We start from the raw sequence: 19,623 nt of genomic DNA, 5'->3' as shown, positions 1-19,623 counted from the left end.
AGTGCCACGAGGCCTGACATCTCTTTTGCTGTGAGCAAGCTGAGTCGGTTTGTGTCAAAACCGGGAGATGATCATTGGCGTGCGCTTGAGAGAGTTATGCGCTACTTGAAGGGCACTGCGAGCTATGGGATTCACTACACCGGGTATCCAAGGGTACTGGAGGGTTATAATAACTCGAACTGGATATCTGATGCTGATGAGATTAAGGCCACAAGTGGTTATGTTTTTACACTTGGTGGTGGCGCTGTTTCCTGGAAGTCTTGCAAGCAGACCATCTTAACGAGGTCAACTATGGAAACAGAACTCACAACATTAGACACTGCCACTGTTGAAGCAGAGTGGCTTCGTGAGCTATTGATGGACTTACCTATGGTTGAAAAACCAATACCCCCTATCCTGATGAACTGTGATAATCAAACTGTGATCGTCAAGATAAACAGTTCTAAGGACAATACGAAGTCCTCAAGGCATGTGAAGAGGAGATTAAAATCTGTCAGGAAACTGAGGAACTCCGGAGTTATTATGTTGGATTATATCCAAACGTCGAAAAACTTGGCAGATCCCTTCACTGAGGGTCTATCACGTAATGTGATAGATAATGCATCGATGGAGATGGGTTTGAGACCCACCACATGAGTTGTCCATAATGGTAACCCACTCTATGTGATTGGAGATCCCGTGAAGTAGAAGTGGGAGACAAGCTGTTGGTCAGTTGAGAGGAGAGTATCCTTATTTTAATTATCCCACTCCGTGAAGATGCAATACTCTCCTGATCTGCATGGCAGGTTGATATCTATCTTAATGTGTTCCAAGTGGCTTATTTGAGTAAGCAGAGATGTTGTCCTGCAGAGCATCTCCTGAGGAACACACCTATATGAATTTGACTGTTAACGTCACAGTCTGTGAGAAGTGGGTGCTCTCTAATGAATTCATGAAACGCCCTGGAGTACGATGTATACGCTCCACCCGCGGGGAAGCCTTGCGGCAGCCAAGTATCGGTCAAGAATTTGTGTGAAACTAGTCTCGCAGAAAACTTGTAGTTCAAGGCATAGTCCACTATTCAAGTTGTGATCTAGTGTAGCATAAATCTCTAAGTGGAAGTTCAACTTCACAGTCTCCACTAAGCACCCGTATATAAACAATGTTTTGGAAACAAATGGTGAAATGTGCCAATGAGATTTTGTGGGGGCTTGTTGGAATTTGCTACTGGGCTTTTGGCCCAAAGCCCAACTAAAATTCTGAAATTCTCTTGGCCCATTCATGCACACATGTAAGTGGAGTGAGTGAGGCTAAACTTTAGTCCCACCTCATAAGTTGAGAGAGAGTTGCACCTCTTTATAAGGTGAGCTCTCCTACCACTTGTATGAGCATGAGAAGAGGAGACCTACACGCGCGCTCCTCCTCCTCGCTCGGCTCGCCATGCCACGCCTCGTCACGACGCGCCGCGGGTTGCGGGATTGAGCCGAGTCGAGGACAGAGCTATGCATGTTCTCTATATTTTTGCTGCTCGGGAAAAATTAATGACTCATTAATTAATAATTAACGGACGCGTTAATTACTGAACCGTTTCTGATTCTTTTGGATCGTGACGACTCGGACGTGGGGTTTACTCCCACGACCTACCCGGCCCGCATTATATAGTCAGGCAGACGTCTACCGTAGTTGCTGCCGCTTCGTATGGTTTCTCACCACCGCTCCAGATCATTGCGCCGCCAAGCAAGTCTTCTCCATCCCTCCTTTCGGCGTGCACTGGGAGAAGGGACAGCAGGCCTCCGGAACCCCGCCTCTCCTAATCCTGTACGGGAGAGGGGCCATCAGGTTTTTGGGGAGCGCACTCGCGCGACTACTGGCAGCGACGACTTCGCGAACGACGACTTCTTACCCGACCTCGGCAACCTCATCCTCGATGACATGGGCGACAATGTCAACGCCGGCGGTGCTGCTCCCGCCGCATCGTACGCGATTCTATCTTTCCTGTTCGAGATTGTGGTAGAATTCAGGTTTCTAGTATGTGCCCTAGATGTGATTTGTTCATCTGCTATGCTAGTTCGCATGATTAGTTCAATCTCTGCTACTGTAGTCATGGTTTATCTTCTGTTTATTCGGATTAAATCTCGTAGTAATTTGCTCATATTTCCAACAATCCAAAAACCTGATCATAGGCAATTTACTCCGAGTGGTTTTGCTGCGCATCTGAAGCCGCCTGCCTTTAAGGGGGCACAATATAAGAGGTGGAGCACGAGAGCAGTCTACTGGTTTCAGACAATGGGCTGCTATGACGCCACTAAGGGCAAGCCTGAGGGCGATCTTAATCCAGCACAACTGGAAGCTTTTGAGAAGATTGCTACTCTCTTTAAAGGCGCTCTTTTGGGTGTTCTTAATGATTCCATTGTGGATTCGTATATGTCGTTTGACAATGGCAAGGACATGTGTGCTGCGCTCGAGGCCAAGTTTGGTGCCTCGGACGCCGGTAGCGAGTTGTATGTCATGGAGCAATTCTATGACTACAAGATGACTGATGAGCGCTCTGTTGTACAGCAGGCTCATGAGATACAGTCGCTCACAAAAGAACTTGAGCACTTCAAGTGTGTGTTACCGGAGGCATTATTGCCAAGCTTCCACCTTCGTGGAACAATTTTGGTACTTCCCTGAAACACAAGAGACAGGAGTTTTCCGTTGCGGATCTCATTGGTACTCTTGATATTGAAGAGAAGGGGAAGGGACTTTGCCATGTCTGCGGTGATCCTAATCACTGGCCTCCGAAGTGTCCTAACCGCTTTGAGGAGCGCGAACATGAGAAGGGCGGCAAGTCCGCTAATGTTGTCATCGGTGATACTGATATGAAGGAATCAGGGTACGGTATTTTTCCTACCATCCTTTCAGTATTTCAATCCCCTGATTGGTTAATAGACACCGGTGCCAATGTACATGTTTGTGCTGACGCCTCTATGTTTTCTTCTTACCAGGCCACAGGGACTTCTCCCGTGCTGATGGGGAACGGGTCACATTCCATCGTTCGAGGTGTTGGTACGGTCGATCTGAAGTTTACTTCGGGGAAGACCGTGTGTCTGAAGAATGTTCATCATGTGCCGTCCATCAATAAAAATCTCGCTAGCGGTTCCCGTTTATGTCGAGATGGTTTTAAGTTGGTTTTTGAGTCCAATAAAGTTGTAATTTCCATGTGTGGACAATTTGTTGGAAAAGGCTATGAGTGCGGAGGCTTGTTCCGCCTATCTTTGTCAGATATTTGCACTAAAGTTATTAATAATGTTTGCCACAATAATGAGTCGGATATTTGGCATTCACGACTTTGTCATATTAACTTTGGTTGCATGACGCAGCTAGCCAATATGAATTTAATTCCGGAAATCTCTACTGTCAAAGGCTCTAAGTGCCAAGTATGTGTGCAAGCTAAACAACTCCGCAAATCCCATAAGACTGCAGAGGCAAGAGACTTGGCGCCACTAGAGCTTATACAATCTGATCTTTGTGAGATGAATGTCGTGTTGACAAAAGGTGGAAAGAGATATTTCATGATGTTGATTGATGACTCCACTAGATATTGTTATGTGTATCTTCTGAAATCAAAAGATGAGGCTTTAATTTTCTTCAAAAGGTATAAAGATGAGGCAGAGAACCAACTTGATCGAAAAATTAAACGGCTTAGGTCCGATCGTGGTGGAGAGTATTTTTCCAATGAATTTGATCTGTTTTGTGCGGAACATGGTATAATCCATGAGAGGACGCCTCCCTACTCACCTCAGTCTAATGGGGTGGCCGAAAGAAAGAACCGAACTCTAACTGATTTGGTTAATGCCATGTTAGACACATCGGGTCTTTCCAAGGAATGGTGGGGGGAGGCGCTAATGACCGCGTGTCATGTCCTAAATCGAGTTCCCACAAAGCATAAGACCATGACTCCATTTGAGGAATGGGAAAGGAAAAGGTTGAAACTCTCTTACCTACGTTCTTGGGGTTGTTTGGCGAAAGTCAATATACCAATTCCCAAGAAGCGCAAGCTTGGACCAAAAACCGTGGATTGTGTTCTTCTGGGCTATGCTTTTCATAGCATTGGCTATAGATTTTTGATAATAAAATCTGAGGTATCCGACATGCATGTTGGTACGATTATGGAGTCAATGATGCAACTTTCTTTGAGGACATATTTCCTATGAAGGATATGTCAAGTTCATCAAATCAGGAGATACCTACTCCATCTAGTGAGGAACTCACTGTAATTCCTGAACCCACCATTGCGATGGAACACGTTGAGAATCCTGTTGAGGGTGACAATGAAACTCCTGTAAGGAGTAAGAGACAGAGGACTGCAAAGTCCTTTGGTGATGATTTCATTGTGTACCTTGTGGATGACACACCCAGGACTATTTCAGAAGCCTATGCATCTCCTGATGCTGACTACTGGAAGGAAGCTGTTCGTAGCGAGATGGATTCCATCTTAGCTAACGGAACCTGGGAGATCACTGACCGTCCTTATGGGTGCAAACCTGTAGGATGTAAGTGGGTGTTCAAGAAGAAGCTTAGACCTGATGGTACGATTGAAAAGTACAAGGCACGGCTTGTGGCTAAGGGTTATACCCAGAAAGAAGGTGAAGACTTCTTTGATACTTACTCACCCGTGGCTAGACTGACCACAATTCGGGTGCTACTATCACTGGCTGCCTCACATGGTCTTCTCGTTCATCAAATGGACGTTAAGACGGCTTTCCTCAATGGAGAGTTGAAGGAGGAAATTTACATGGATCAGCCAGATGGTTTTGTAGTACCTGGTCAGGAAGGAAAGGTGTGCAAGTTATTAAAGTCTTTATATGGCCTTAAACAAGCTCCTAAGGGGCATGGAAGTTCGAAGAACTTAACTTGGCTTGTAGTAAATGATGGTGACAAGTGTGTGTACTATCGCCATGGTGGGGGCGAAGGAGTTATTCTTTGTCTGTATGTCGACGACATATTGATCTTTGGAACCAAACTTGATTTAATCAAGGAGGTTAAGGATTTCTTATCTCGCTGTTTTGAGATGAAGGATCTAGGAGTAGCTGATGTTATCTTAAACATCAAGCTGTTGAGAGATGAGAATGGTGGGATCACACTGCTTCAGTCTCACTATGTGGAAAAGGTCTTGAGTCGTTTTGGGTATAGCGACTGCACGCCTTCTCCAACTCCATATGATGCTAGTGTGTTGCTTCGAAAGAATCGACGGATTGCTAGAGATCAACTGAGGTATTCTCAGATTATTGGCTCGCTTATGTATTTGGCGAGTGCCACGAGGCCTGACATCTCTTTTGCTGTGAGCAAGCTGAGTCGGTTTGTGTCAAAACCGGGAGATGATCATTGGCATGCGCTTGAGAGAGTTATGCGCTATTTGAAAGGCACTGCGAGCTATGGGATTCACTACACCGGGTATCCAAGGGTACTGGAGGGTTATAGTGACTCAAACTGGATATCTGATGCTGATGAGATTAAGGCCACAAGTGGTTATGTTTTTACACTTGGTGGTGGCGCTGTTTCCTGGAAGTCTTGCAAGCAGACCATCTTAACGAGGTCAACTATGGAAGCAGAACTCACAGCATTAGACACTGCCACTGTTGAAGCAGAGTGGCTTCGTGAGCTATTGATGGACTTACCTATGGTTGAAAAACCAATACCCCCTATCCTGATGAACTGTGATAATCAAACTGTGATCGTCAAGATAAACAGTTCTAAGGACAATATGAAGTCCTCAAGGCATGTGAAGAGGAGACTAAAATCTGTCAGGAAATTGAGGAACTCCGGAGTTATTACGTTGGATTATATCCAAACGTCGAAAAACTTGGCAGATCCCTTCACAAAGGGTCTATCACGTAATGTGATAGATAATGCATCGATGGAGATGGGTTTGAGACCCACCGCATGAGTTGTCCATAGTGGTAACCCACTCTATGTGATCGGAGATCCCGTGAAGTAGAAGTGGGAGACAAGCTGTTGGTCAGCTGAGAGGAGAGTATCCCTATTTTAATTATCCCACTCCGTGAAGATGCAATACTCTCCTGATCTGCATGGCAGGTTGATATCTATCTTAATGTGTTCCAAGTGGCTTATTTGAGTAAGCAGAGATGTTGTCCTGCAGAGCATCTTCTGAGGAACACACCTATATGAATTTGACTGTTAACGTCGCAGTCTGTGAGAATTGGGTGTTCTCTAATAAATTCATGAAAGGCCCTGGAGTACGACGTATACGCTCCACCCGCGGGGAAGCCTTGCGGCAGCCCAGTATCGGTCAAGAATTTGTGTGAAACTAGTCTCGCAGAAAACTTGTAGTTCAAGGCATAGTCCACTATTCAAGTTGTGATCTAGTGTAGCATAAATCTCTAAGTGGAAGTTCAACTTCACAGTCTCCACTAAGCACCGGTATATAAACAATGTTTTGGAACAAATGGTGAAATGTGCCAATGAGACTTTGTGGGGGATTGTTGGAATTTGCTAGTGGGCTTTTGGCCCAAAGCCCAACTAAAATTCTGAAATTCTCTTGGCCCATTCATGCACACATGTGAGTGGAGTGAGTGAGGCTAAAGTTTAGTCCCACCTCATAAGTTGAGAGAGAGTTGCACCTCTTTATAAGGTGAGCTCGCCTACCACTTGTATGAGCATGAGAAGAGGAGACCTACACGCGCGCTCCTCCTCCTCGCTCGCTCGCCATGCCACGCCTCGTCACGACGCGCCGCGGGTTGCGGGATTGAGCCGAGCCGAGGACAGAGCTATGCATGTTGTCTATATTTTTGCTGCTCGGGAAAAATTAATGAGTCATTAATTAATAATTAACGGACGCGTTAATTACTGAACCGTTTCTGATTCTTTTGGATCGTGACGACTCGGACGTGGGGTTTACTCCCACGACCTACCCGGCCCGCACTATATAGTCAGGCAGACGTCTACCCTAGCCGCCGCCGCTTCGTATGGTTTCTCACCACCGCTCCAGATCATTGCGCCGCCAAGCAAGTCTTCTCCATCCCTCCTTTCGGCGTGCACTGGGAGAAGGGACAGCAGGCCTCCGGAACCCCGCCTCTCCTGATCCTGTACGGGAGAGGGGCCATCAGGTTTTTGGGGAGCGCACTCGCGCGACTACTGGCAGCGACGACTTCGCGAACGACGACTTCTTACCCGACCTCGGCAACCTCATCCTCGATGACATGGGCGACAATGTCAACGCCGGCGGTGCTGCTCCCGCCGCATCGTACGCGATTCTATCTTTCCTGTTCGAGATTGTGGTAGAATTCAGGTTTCTAGTATGTGCCCTAGATGTGATTTGTTCATCTGCTATGCTAGTTCGCATGATTAGTTCAATCTCTGCTACTGTAGTCATGGTTTATCTTCTGTTTATTCGGATTAAATCTCGTAGTAATTTGCTCATATTTCCAACAATCCAAAAACCTGATCATAGGCAATTTACTCCGAGTGGTTTTGCTGCGCATCTGAAGCCGCCTGCCTTTAAGGGGGCACAATATAAGAGGTGGCGCACGAGAGCAGTCTACTGGTTTCAGACCATGGGCTGCTATGACGCCACTAAGGGCAAGCCTGAGGGCGATCTTAATCCAGCACAGCTGGAAGCTTTTGAGAAGATCGATACTCTCTTTAAAGGCGCTCTTTGGGTGTTCTTGATGATCCATTGTGGATTCGTATATGTCGTTTGACAACGGCAAGGACATGTGGCTGCGCTCGAGGCCAAGTTTGGTGCCTCGGACGCCGTTAGCGAGTTGTATGTCATGGAGCAATTCTATGACTACAAGATGACTGATGAGCGCTCTGTTGTACAGCAGGCTCATGAGATACAGTCGCTCACAAAAGAACTTGAGCACTTCAAGTGTGTGTTACCGGAGGCATTATTGCCAAGCTTCCACCTTCGTGGAACAATTTTGGTACTTCCCTGAAACACAAGAGACAGGAGTTTTCCGTTGCGGATCTCATTGGTACTCTTGATATTGAAGAGAAGGGGAAGGGACTTTGCCATGTCTGCGGTGATCCTAATCACTGGCCTCCGAAGTGTCCTAACCGCTTTGAGGAGCGCGAACATGAGAAGGGAGGCAAGTCCGCTAATGTTGTCATCGGTGATACTGATATGAAGGAATCAGGGTACAGTATTTTTTCTACCATCCTTTCAGTATTTCAATCCCCTGATTGGTTAATTGACACCGGTGCCAATGTACATGTTTGTGCTGACGCTTCTATGTTTTCTTCTTACCAGGCCACAGGGACTTCTCCCGTGCTGATGGGGAACGGGTCACATGCCATCGTTCGAGGTGTTGGTACGGTCGATCTGAAGTTTACTTCGGGGAAGAACGTGCGTCTGAAAAATGTTCATCATGTGCCGTCAATCAATAAAAATCTCGTTAGCGGTTCCTGTTTATGTCGAGATGGTTTTAAGTTGGTTTTTGAGTACAATAAAGTTGTAATTTCCAAGTGTGGACAATTTGTTGGAAAAGGCTATGAGTGCGGAGGCTTGTTCCGCCTATCTTTGTCAGATATTTGCACTGAAGTTATTGTTGGGGAACGTAGTAATTTCAAAAAATTTCCTACGCACACGCAAGATCATGGTGACGTATAGCAACGAGAGGGGAGGGTGTTGTCTACGTACCCTCGTAGACCGAAGCGGAAGCGATCACAACGTAGAGGAAGTAGTCGTACGTTCTCCTCGCGATCCAACCGATCCCAGCGCCGTTACTCCGGCGCCTCCGAGTTCTTGACACACGTACAGCTCGGTGACGCTCCTCGGGCTCCGATCCAGCAAAGCTCCGGGGAGAGAGAGTTCCGTCAGCACGACGGCGTGGTGACGATCTTGATGTTCTACCGACGCAGGGCTTCGCCTAAGCACCGCTACGATATGACCGAGGTGGAATATGGTGGAGGGGGGCACCGCACACGACTAAGGAACGATCTCAAGGATCAACTTGTGTGTCCATGGGGTGCCCCCTGCCCCCGTATATAAAGGAGTGGAGGAGGGGAGGGCCGGCCCTCTACTATGGCGTGCCCTGGGGAGTCCTACTCCCACCGGGAGTAGGATTCCCCTTTTCCTAGTCCAACTAGGAGACCTTCCATGTATTAGGAGTAGGAGACTAGGAAAGGGGAGGGAGAAGGGAAGGAAGGAGGGGGTGCGGCCCCTCTCCCCTTAGTCCAATACGGACTAGGGCAAGGGGGGGCATGCGGCCTGCCTAGGGCAGCCCCTCTCTCTTTCCCGTATGGCCCATAAGGCCCAATACTTCTCCCCGGCGAATTCCCGTAACTCTCCGGTACTCCGATAAATACCCGAATGACTCGGAACCTTTCCGAACTCCGAATATAGTCGTCCAGTATATCGATCTTTACGTCTCGACCATTTCTAGACTCCTCGTCATGTCCCCGATCTCATCCGGGACTCCGAACTCCTTCGGTACATCAAAACTCATAAACTCATAATATAACCGTCATCAAAACCTTAAGCGTGCGGACCCTACGGTTCGAGAACAATGTAGACATGACCGAGACACGTCTCCGGTCAATAACCAATAGCGGGACCTGGATGCCCATATTGGTTCCTACATATTCTACGAAGATCATTATCGGTCAGACCGCATAACAACATACGTCGTTCCCTTTGTCATCGGTATGTTACTTGCCCGAGATTCGATCGTCGGTATCCAATACCTAGTTCAATCTCGTTACCGGCAAGTCTCTTTACTCGTTCCGTAATACATCATCTCACAACTAACTCATTAGTTGAAATGCTTGCAAGGCTTAAGTGATGTGTATTACCGAGAGGGCCCAGAGATACCTCTCCGACATTCGGAGTGACAAATCCTAATCTCGAAATACGCCAACCCAACAAGTACCTTCGGAGACACCTGTAGAGCACCTTTATAATCACCCAGTTACGTTGTGACGTTTGGTAGCACACAAAGTGTTCCTCCGGTAAACGGGAGTTGCATAATCTCATAGTCATAGGAACATGTATAAGTCATGAAGGAAGCAATAGCAACATACTAAACGATCGTGTGCTAAGCTAATGGAATGGGTCATGTCAATCAGATCATTCAACTAATGATGTGACCTTGTTAATCAAATAACAACTCCTTGTTCATGGTTAGGAAACATAACCATCTTTGATTAACAAGCTAGTCAAGTAGAGGCATACTAGTGACACTCTGTTTGTCTATATATTCACACATGTATTATGTTTCCGGTTAATACAATTCTAGCATGAATAATAAACATTTATCATGATATGAGGAAATATATAATAACTTTATTATTGCCTCTAGGGCATATTTCCTTCAGTCTCCCACTTGCACTAGAGTCAATAATCTAGATCACATCACCATGTGATTAACATCGATAGTTCACATCATCATGTGATTAACACCCATAGTTTACATCGCCATGTGACCAACACCCAAAGGGTTTACTAGATTCAGTAATCTAGTTCATATCGCTATGTGATTAACACCCAGTGAGTACTAAGGTGTGATCATGTTTTGCTTGTGAGAGAATCTTAGTCAACGGGTCTTTCACATTCAGATCCGTTATGTACTTTGCAATTTTCTATGTCTACAATGCTCTGCACGGAGCTACTCTAGCTAATTGCTCCCACTTTCAATATGTATCTAGATCGAGACTTAGAGTCATCCAGATCGGTGTCAAAACTTGCATCGACGTAACCCTTTACGACGAACCTTTTTGTCACCTCTATAATCGAGAAACATATCCTTATTCCACTAAGGATAATTTTGACCGCTGTCCAGTGATCTACTCCTAGATCACTATTGTACTCCCTTGCCAAACTCAGTGTAGGGTATACAATAGATCTGGTACACAGCATGGCATACTTTATAGAACCTATGGCCAAGGCATAGGGAATGACTTTCATTCTCTTTCTATCTTCTGCCGTGGTTGGGTTTTGAGTCTTACTCAATTTCACACCTTGCAACACAGGCAAGAACTCTTTCTTTGACTGTTCCATTTTGAACTACTTCAAAATTTTGTCAAGGTATGTACTCATTGAAAAAACTTATCAAGCGTCTTGATCTATCTCTATAGATCTTGATGCTCAATATGTAAGCAGCTTCACCGAGGTCTTTCTTTGAAAAACTCCTTTCAAACACTCCTTTATGCTTTGCAGAATAATTCTACATTATTTCCGATCTACAATATGTCATTCATATATACTTATCAGAAATGCTGTAGTGCTCCCACTCACTTTCTAGTAAATACAGGCTCCACTGCAAGTCTGTATAAACTATATGCTTTGATCAACTTATCAAAGCGTATATTCCAACTCCGAGATGCTTGCACCAGTCCATAGATGCACATTTTGTTAACACTTTTAGGATCGTCAAAACCTCTTGGTTGCATCACATACAACTCTTCTTTAATAACTCCATTAAGGAATGTAGTTTTGTTTATCCATTTGCCAGATTTCATAAAATGCGGCAATTGCTAACATGATTCGGACAGACTTTTAAGCATCGATACGAGTGAGAAAATCTCATTGTATTCAACATCTTGAATTTTGTCAAAAACCTTTTTCGACAAGTCTAGCTTTGCAGATAGTAATACTACTATCATCGTCCGTCTTCCTCTTGAAGATCCATTTATTTTCTATGGCTTGCGGATCATCGGGCAACTCCACCAAAGTCCACACTTTGTTCTCATGCATGGATCTCATCTCAGATTTCATGGCCTCAAGCCATTTCGCGGAATCTGGGCTCATCATCGCTTCCTCATAGTTCGTAGGTTCATCATGGTCTAGTTACATGACTTCCAGAACAGGATTACCGTACCACTCTGGTGCGGATCTCACTCTGGTTTACCTACGAGATTCAGTAGTAACTTGATCTGAAGTTACATGATCATCATCATTAGCTTCCTCACTAATTGGTGTAGTAGTCACAAGAACAGATTTCTGTGATGAACTACTTTACAATAAGGGAACAGGTAAAGTTACCTCATCAAGTTCTACTTTCCTCCCACTCACTTCTTTCGAGAGAAACTCCTTCTCTAGAAAGGATCCATCTTAAGCAACGAATATCTTGCCTTCGGATCTGTGATAGAAGGTGTACCCAACAATTTCCTTTGGGTATTCTATGAAGACGCACTTCTCCGATTTGGGTTTGAGCTTATCAGGATGAAACTTTTCACATAAGCATCGCAACTCCAAACTTTAAGAAACGACAACTTGGGTTTCTTGCTAAACCACAGTTCATATAGTGTCGTCTCAACGGATTTAGATGGTGCCCAATTTAACGTGAATGCAGCTGTCTCTAATGCATGATCCCAAAACGATATTGGTAAATCAGTAAGAAACATCATAGATTGCACTTTATCCAATAAAGTGCGGTTACGATGTTTGGACACACCATAACATTGTGGTGTTCCAGGTGGCGTGAGCTGTGAAACTATTCCACATTGTTTTAATTGAAGACCAAACTCGTAACTCAAATATTCGTCTCCGCGATCAAATCGTAGAAACCTTATTTTCTTGTCACGATGATTTTTCCACTTCACTCTGAAATTCTTTGAACCTTTCAACTATTTCAGACTTATGTTTCATCAAGTAGATATACCCATATCTGCTCAAATCATCTGTGAAGGTCAGAAAATAACGATACCCGTCGCGAGCCTTAACACTCATTGGATCGCATACATCAGTATGTATTATTTCCAATAAGTCAGTTGCTCGCTCCACTGTTCCGGAGAACGGAGTCTTAGTCATCTTGCCCATGAGGCATGGTTCGCAAGCATCAAGTGATTCATAATCAAGTGATTCCAAAATCCCATCAGCATGGAGTTTCTTCATGCGCTTTACACCATTATGACCTAAACGGCAGTGCCACAAATAAGTTGCACTATCATTATTAACTTTGCATCTTTTGGTTTCAATATTATGAATATGTGTATCACTACGATCGAGATCCAATGAACCATTTTCATTGGGTGTGTAAACATATAAGGTTTTATTCATGTAAACAGAACAACAGTTTATTCTCTTACTTAAATGAATAACCGTATTGCAATAAACACGATCAAATCATATTCATTCTCAACGCAAACACCAAATAACATTTATTTAGGTTCAACACTAATCCCGAAAGTATAGGGAGTGTGCGATGATAATCATATCAATTTTGAAATTACTTTCAACACACATCGTCACTTCACCCTTAACTAGTTTCTGTTTATTCTGCAACTCCCGTTTCGAGTTACTACTCTTAGCAACTGATCCAGTACCAAATACCGAGGGGTTGCTATAAACACTAGTAAAGTACACATCAATAACATGTATATCAAATATACCTTTGTTTACTTTGCCATCCTTCTTATCCGCCAAATACTTGGGGTAGTTCTGCTTCCAGTGACCAGTCCCTTTGCAGTAGAAGCACTTAGTCTCAGGCTTAGGTCCAGACTTGGGCTTCTTCACTTGAGCAGCAACTTGCTTGCCTTTCTTTTTGAAGTTCCCTTCTATCCCTTTGCCCTTTTCTTGAAACTAGTGGTCTTGTTAACCATCAACACTTGATGTTTTTTCTTGATTTCTACCTTCATCGATTTCATCATCATGAAAAACTCGGGAATCATTTTCATCATCCCTTGCATACTATAGTTCATCACGAAGTTCTACTAACTTGGTGATGGTGACTAGAGAATTCTGTCAATCACTATCTTATCTGGAAGATTAACTCCCACTTGATTCAAGCGATTGTAGTACCCAGACAATCTGAGCACATGCTCACTAGTTGAGCGATTCTCCTCCATCTTTTAGCTATAGAACTTGTTGGAGACTTCATATCTCTCAACTCGGGTATTTGCTTGAAATATTAACTTCAACTCCTGGAACATCTCATATGGTCCATGACGTTCAAAACATCTTTGAAGTCCCGATTCTAAGCTATAAAGCATGGTGCACAAAACTATCAAGTAGTCATCATATTGAGCTAACCAAACGTTCATAACGTCTGCATCTGCTCCTGCAATAGGTATGTCACCTAGCAGTGCATCAAGGACATAATTCTTCTGCGCAGCAATGAGGATAAACCTCCGATCACGGATCGAATCCGCATCATTGCTACTAACATTTTTCAACACAATTTTCTCTAGGAACATATCAAAAACAAACATATGAAAGCAACAACGCGAGCTATTGATCTACAACATAATTTGCAAAATACTACCAGGACTAAGTTCATGATAAATTTAAGTTCAATTAATCATATTACTTAAGAACTCCCACTTAGACAGACATCTCTCTAGTCATCTAAGTGATCACGTGATCCAAATCAACTAAACCATAACCGATCATCACGTGAGATGGAGTAGTTTTCAATGGTGAACATCTTATGTTGATCATATCTACTATATGATTCACGCTCGACCTTTCGGTCTCCGTGTTCCGAGGCCATATCTGCATAAGCTAGGCTCGTCAAGTATAACCTGAGTATTCTGCGTGTGCAAAACTGGCTTGCACCCGTTGTAGATGGACGTAGAGCTTATCACACCCGATCATCATGTGGTGTCTGGGCACGACGAACTTTGGCAACGGTGCATACTCAGGGAGAACACTACTTGATAATTTTAGTGAGAGATCATCTTAAAATGCTACCGTCAATCAAAGCAAAATAAGATGCATAAAGGATAAACATCACATGCAATCAATATAAGTGATATGATATGGCCATCATCATCTTGTGCTTGTGATCTCCATCTCCGAAGCACCATTGTGATCACCATCGTCACCGGCGCGACACCTTGATCTCCATCGTAGCATCGTTGTCGTTTACGCCATCTATTACTTCTACGACTATCGCTACCGCTTAGTGATAAAGTAAAGCAATTACAGGGCGTTTGCATTTTATACAATAAAGCGACAACCATATGGCTCCTGCCAGTTGCCGATAACTTCGGTTACAAAACATGATCATCTCATACAATAAAATATAGCATCACGTCTTGACCATATCACATCACAACATGCCCTGCAAAAACAAGTTAGACGTCCTCTACTTTGTTGTTGCAAATTTTACGTGGCTGCTACGGGCTTAGCAAGAACCGTTCTTACCTATGCATCAAAAACCACAACGATAGTTTGTCAAATAGACTCCATTTTAACCTTCACAAGGACCGGGCGTAGCCACACTCGGTTCAACTAAAGTGAGAGAGACATACACCCGCCAGCCACCTTTAAGCACGAGTGCTCGTAACGGTGAAACCAGTCTCGCGTAAGCATACGCGTAATGTCGGTCCGGGCCGCTTGATCTTACAATACCGCTGAACCAAAGTGTGACATGCTGGTAGGCAGTATGACTTGTATCGTCCACAACTCACTTGTGTTCTACTCGTGCAAAACATCAAACCATAAAAACCTAGGCTCGGATGCCACTGTTGGGGAACGTACTAATTTCAAAAAATTTCCAACGCACACGCAAGATCATAGTGACGTATAGAAACGAGAGGGGAGAGTGTTGTCTACGTACCCTCGTAGACCGAAGCGGAAGCGATCACAACGTAGAGGAAGTAGTCGTAAGTTCTCCTCGCGATCCAACCGATCCCAGCGCCATTACTCCGGCGCCTCCGAGTTCTTGACACACGTACAGCTCGGTGACGCTCCTCGGGCTCCGATCCAGCAAAGCTCCGGGGAGAGAGAGTTCCATCAGCACGACGGTGTGGTGACGATCTTGATGTTCTACCGACGTAGGGCTTCGCCTAAGCACCGCTACGATATGACCGAGGTGAAATATGGTGGAGGGGGGCACCGCACACGGCTAAGGAACGATCTCAAGGATCAACTTGTGTGTCCATGGGGTGCCCCCTGCCCCCGTATATAAAGGAGTGGAGGAGGGGAGGGCCGGCCCTCTACTATGGCGCGCCCTGGGGAGTCCTACTCCCACCGGGAGTAGGATTCCCCTTTTCCTAGTCCAACTAGGAGACCTTCCATGTATTATGAGAAGGAGACTAGGACAGGGGAGGGAGAAGGGAAGGAAGGAGGGGGTGCGGCCCCTCTCCCCTTAGTCCAATTCTGACTAGGGCAAGGGGGGGCGCGCGGCCTGCCTAGGGCAGCCCCTCTCTCTTTCCCGTATGGCCCATAAGGCCCAATACTTCTCCCCCGCGAATTCCCGTAACTCTCCGGTACTCCGATAAATACCCGAATGACTCGGAACCTTTCCGAACTCCGAATATAGTCGTCCAATATATCGATCTTTACGTCTCGACCATTTCGAGACTCCTCGTCATGTCCCCGATCTCATCCGGGACTCCGAACTCCTTTGGTACATCAAAACTCATAAACTCATAATATAACCTTCATCGAAACCTTAAGCGTGCGGACCCTACGGTTCGAGAACAATGTAGACATGACCGAGACACATCTCCGGTCAACAACCAATAGCGGGACCTGGATGCCCATATTGGTTCCTACATATTCTACGAAGATCTTTATCGGTCAGACCGCATAACAACATACGTCGTTCCCTTTGTCCTCGGTATGTTACTTGCCCGAGATTCGATCGTCGGTATCCAATACCTAGTTCAATCTCGTTACCGGCAAGTCTCTTTACTCGTTCTGTAATACATCATCTCACAACTAACTCATTAGTTGAAATGCTTGCAAGGCTTAAGTGATGTGTATTACCGAGAGGGCCCAGAGATACCTCTCCGACATTCGGAGTGACAAATCCTAATCTCGAAATACGCCAACCCAACAAGTACCTTCGGAGACACCTGTAGAGCACCTTTATAATCACCCAGTTACGTTGTGACGTTTGGTAGCACACAAAGTGTTCCTCCGGTAAACGGGAGTTGCATAATCTCATAGTCATAGGAACATGTATAAGTCATGAAGGAAGCAATAGCAACATACTAAACGATCGTGTGCTAAGCTAATGGAATGGGTCATGTCAATCAGATCATTCAACTAATGATGTGACCTTGTTAATCAAATAACAACTCCTTGTTCATGGTTAGGAAACATAACCATCTTTGATTAACAAGCTAGTCAAGTAGAGGCATACTAGTGACACTCTGTTTGTCTATATATTCACACATGTATTATGTTTCCGATTAATACAATTCTAGCATGAATAATAAACATTTATCATGATATGAGGAAATATATAATAACTTTATTATTGCCTCTAGGGCATATTTCCTTCAGTTATTAATAATGTTTGCCACAATAATGAGTCGGATATTTGGCATTCACGACTTTGTCATATTAACTTTGGTTGCATGACGCGGCTAGCCAATATGAATTTAATTCCGGAAATCTCTACCGTCAAAGGCTCTAAGTGCCAAGTATGTGTGCAAGCTAAACAACTTCGCAAGTCCCATAAGACTGCAGAGGCAAGAGACTTGGCGCCACTAGAGCTTATACAATCTGATCTTTGTGAGATGAATGGTGTGTTGACAAAAGGTGGAAAGAGATATTTCATGATGTTGATTGATGACTCCACTAGATGTTGTTATGTGTATCTTCTGAAATCAAAAGATGAGGCTTTAATTTTCTTCAAAAACTATAAAGCTGAGGCAGAGAACCAACTTGATCGAAAAATTAAACGGCTTAGGTCCGATCATGGTGGAGTATTTTTCCAATGAATTTGATCTGTTTTGTGCGGAACATGGTATAATCCATGAGAGGACGCCTCCCTACTCACCTCAGTCTAATGGGGTGGCCGAAAGAAAGAACTGAACTCTAACTGATTTGGTTAACGCCATGTTAGACACATCGGGTCTTTCCAAGGAATGGTGGGGGGAGGCGCTAATGACCGCGTGTCATATCCTAAACCAAGTTCCCACAAAGCATAAAACCATGACTCCATTTGAGGAATGGGAAAGGAAAAGGTTGAAACTCTCTTACCTACGTTCTTGGGGTTGTTTGGCGAAAGTCAATATACCAATTCCCAAGAAGCGCAAGCTTGGACCAAAAACCGTGGATTGCGTTCTTCTGGGCTATGCTTTTCATAGCATTGGCTATAGATTTTTGATAATAAAATCTGAGGTATCCGACATGCATGTTGGTACGATTATGGAGTCTAATGATGCAACTTTCTTTGAGGATATATTTCCTATGAAGGATATGTCAAGTTCATCAAATCAGGAGATACCTATCACTACTAGGAAAAGGGCTATAGATGGACTGATTCTAATGGCGCACCAGGTAAACAGTGCGCCACTACTATATATACTAATGGCGCACTAGTTGCTGGTGCGCCATTAGAGTGGAAGACACTAATAGCGCACCAGACTCACGGTGCGCCACTACTATTGATTTTTTTCCCATTTTTCCATACAAACTAATGGCGCATGATGACAAAGTGCGCCATTACTAGTTAGAACTAGTAATGGCGCACGGCCAAGACAGTGCACCATTAGTATATATATATATATATATATATATCTTTTTACTTTTTTTGCAAACCTACTAATGGCGCACCACCTGCAGGTGCGCCATTAGTAACTAGGGTTACTAATGGCACATTATGTGGTGGTGCGCCATTAGTAACCTGGGACCAACAAGATATTTTGGACAGCCCACCTACCCACTCACTTTCCCCACTTCATTCTCTCCACCTCCTCCTCCAAGCTTGTCTCGGCTGCCTCCTCCTCCTCACCTCATTTCCACCATAGATTCATCAAAATTAAGTGGTGAAATTACCTTTTTTTGATAGGTAAGTAAGGGGAAAGCTATCTTCATGATGTAGATCTACTTTTTTTCTCCCTAGCTCGCTCCAACAACGTGCACATGCACTTTTTGTGGCCTAGCTAGATCTATGTATGTTTGTGGTGTTGCATGTGTTTGTGGTGTTGCATATATGTTTGTGTTTGAAGGTACCGGTATTTGAAATGCGATAGTTGCCAATATTTTGCCGGAATGTTTTGATTCATTTCCGTTTCGGCGAGAATTTTGGCACTATGCATTTTTTGGTCCTATTTTTAGGGAAGGTCATGCCAAATTTTTTCTTGGTTCTAAAATATCGTTTTGCTCTACCCCGCAGGCGACCATGGTCCGCACGATGACTGAAGGCATCGTGAATAGGTTTTTGAGCTCCGTGAAGGCCGAGATGCTTCAAAAGAACGAGACGGAGATAAGATGTCCGTGTCGAAGATGCAAGCTGAAGAGCCTTATTGCGGACCCGGATTCCGGGCAGGTGCAGGACCACCTGCTCTTGCGTGGTTTCATGGATGGCTATCGGTGGCAAGGTGATGAACATGACTATGAAGTCGTCCATGGGGGCCGGGCAAGAAATGAGGAAGGGCAACAAGACAAGTACCACCGCGGCGATGCTGTACACAGTCATCATGTAGAAGATGTCGTAAATGATGATGGGGGAAGATCAAGACGAAGGGCATGATCATGAAGATGAAGATGCCGACGCATACGACGATGGAGGCTGGGTGCAGAACCCTCATATTCAAGAGCTGCTTCTCAAGCAGACGGATAACGCAAGAGCTGCCGCCCGAGAGAAAGCCAAGCTGGATCAACTGGAGATAGACACGGTTACTCCATTGTATGAAGGATGCAGGCCCGAGGATACCCGCCTGAAAGTAACGCTCATGGCTCTGGAGATGAAGGTAAAACACAAAATGACCGACGCATGCTTCGACGAGAACATGTCA

This window comes from Triticum aestivum, chromosome 4A, assembly GCF_018294505.1.
Source record: "Triticum aestivum cultivar Chinese Spring chromosome 4A, IWGSC CS RefSeq v2.1, whole genome shotgun sequence".
In the NCBI taxonomy this organism is placed as follows: domain Eukaryota; kingdom Viridiplantae; phylum Streptophyta; class Magnoliopsida; order Poales; family Poaceae; genus Triticum; species Triticum aestivum.
Note: the sequence above shows the minus strand (reverse complement) of the source record.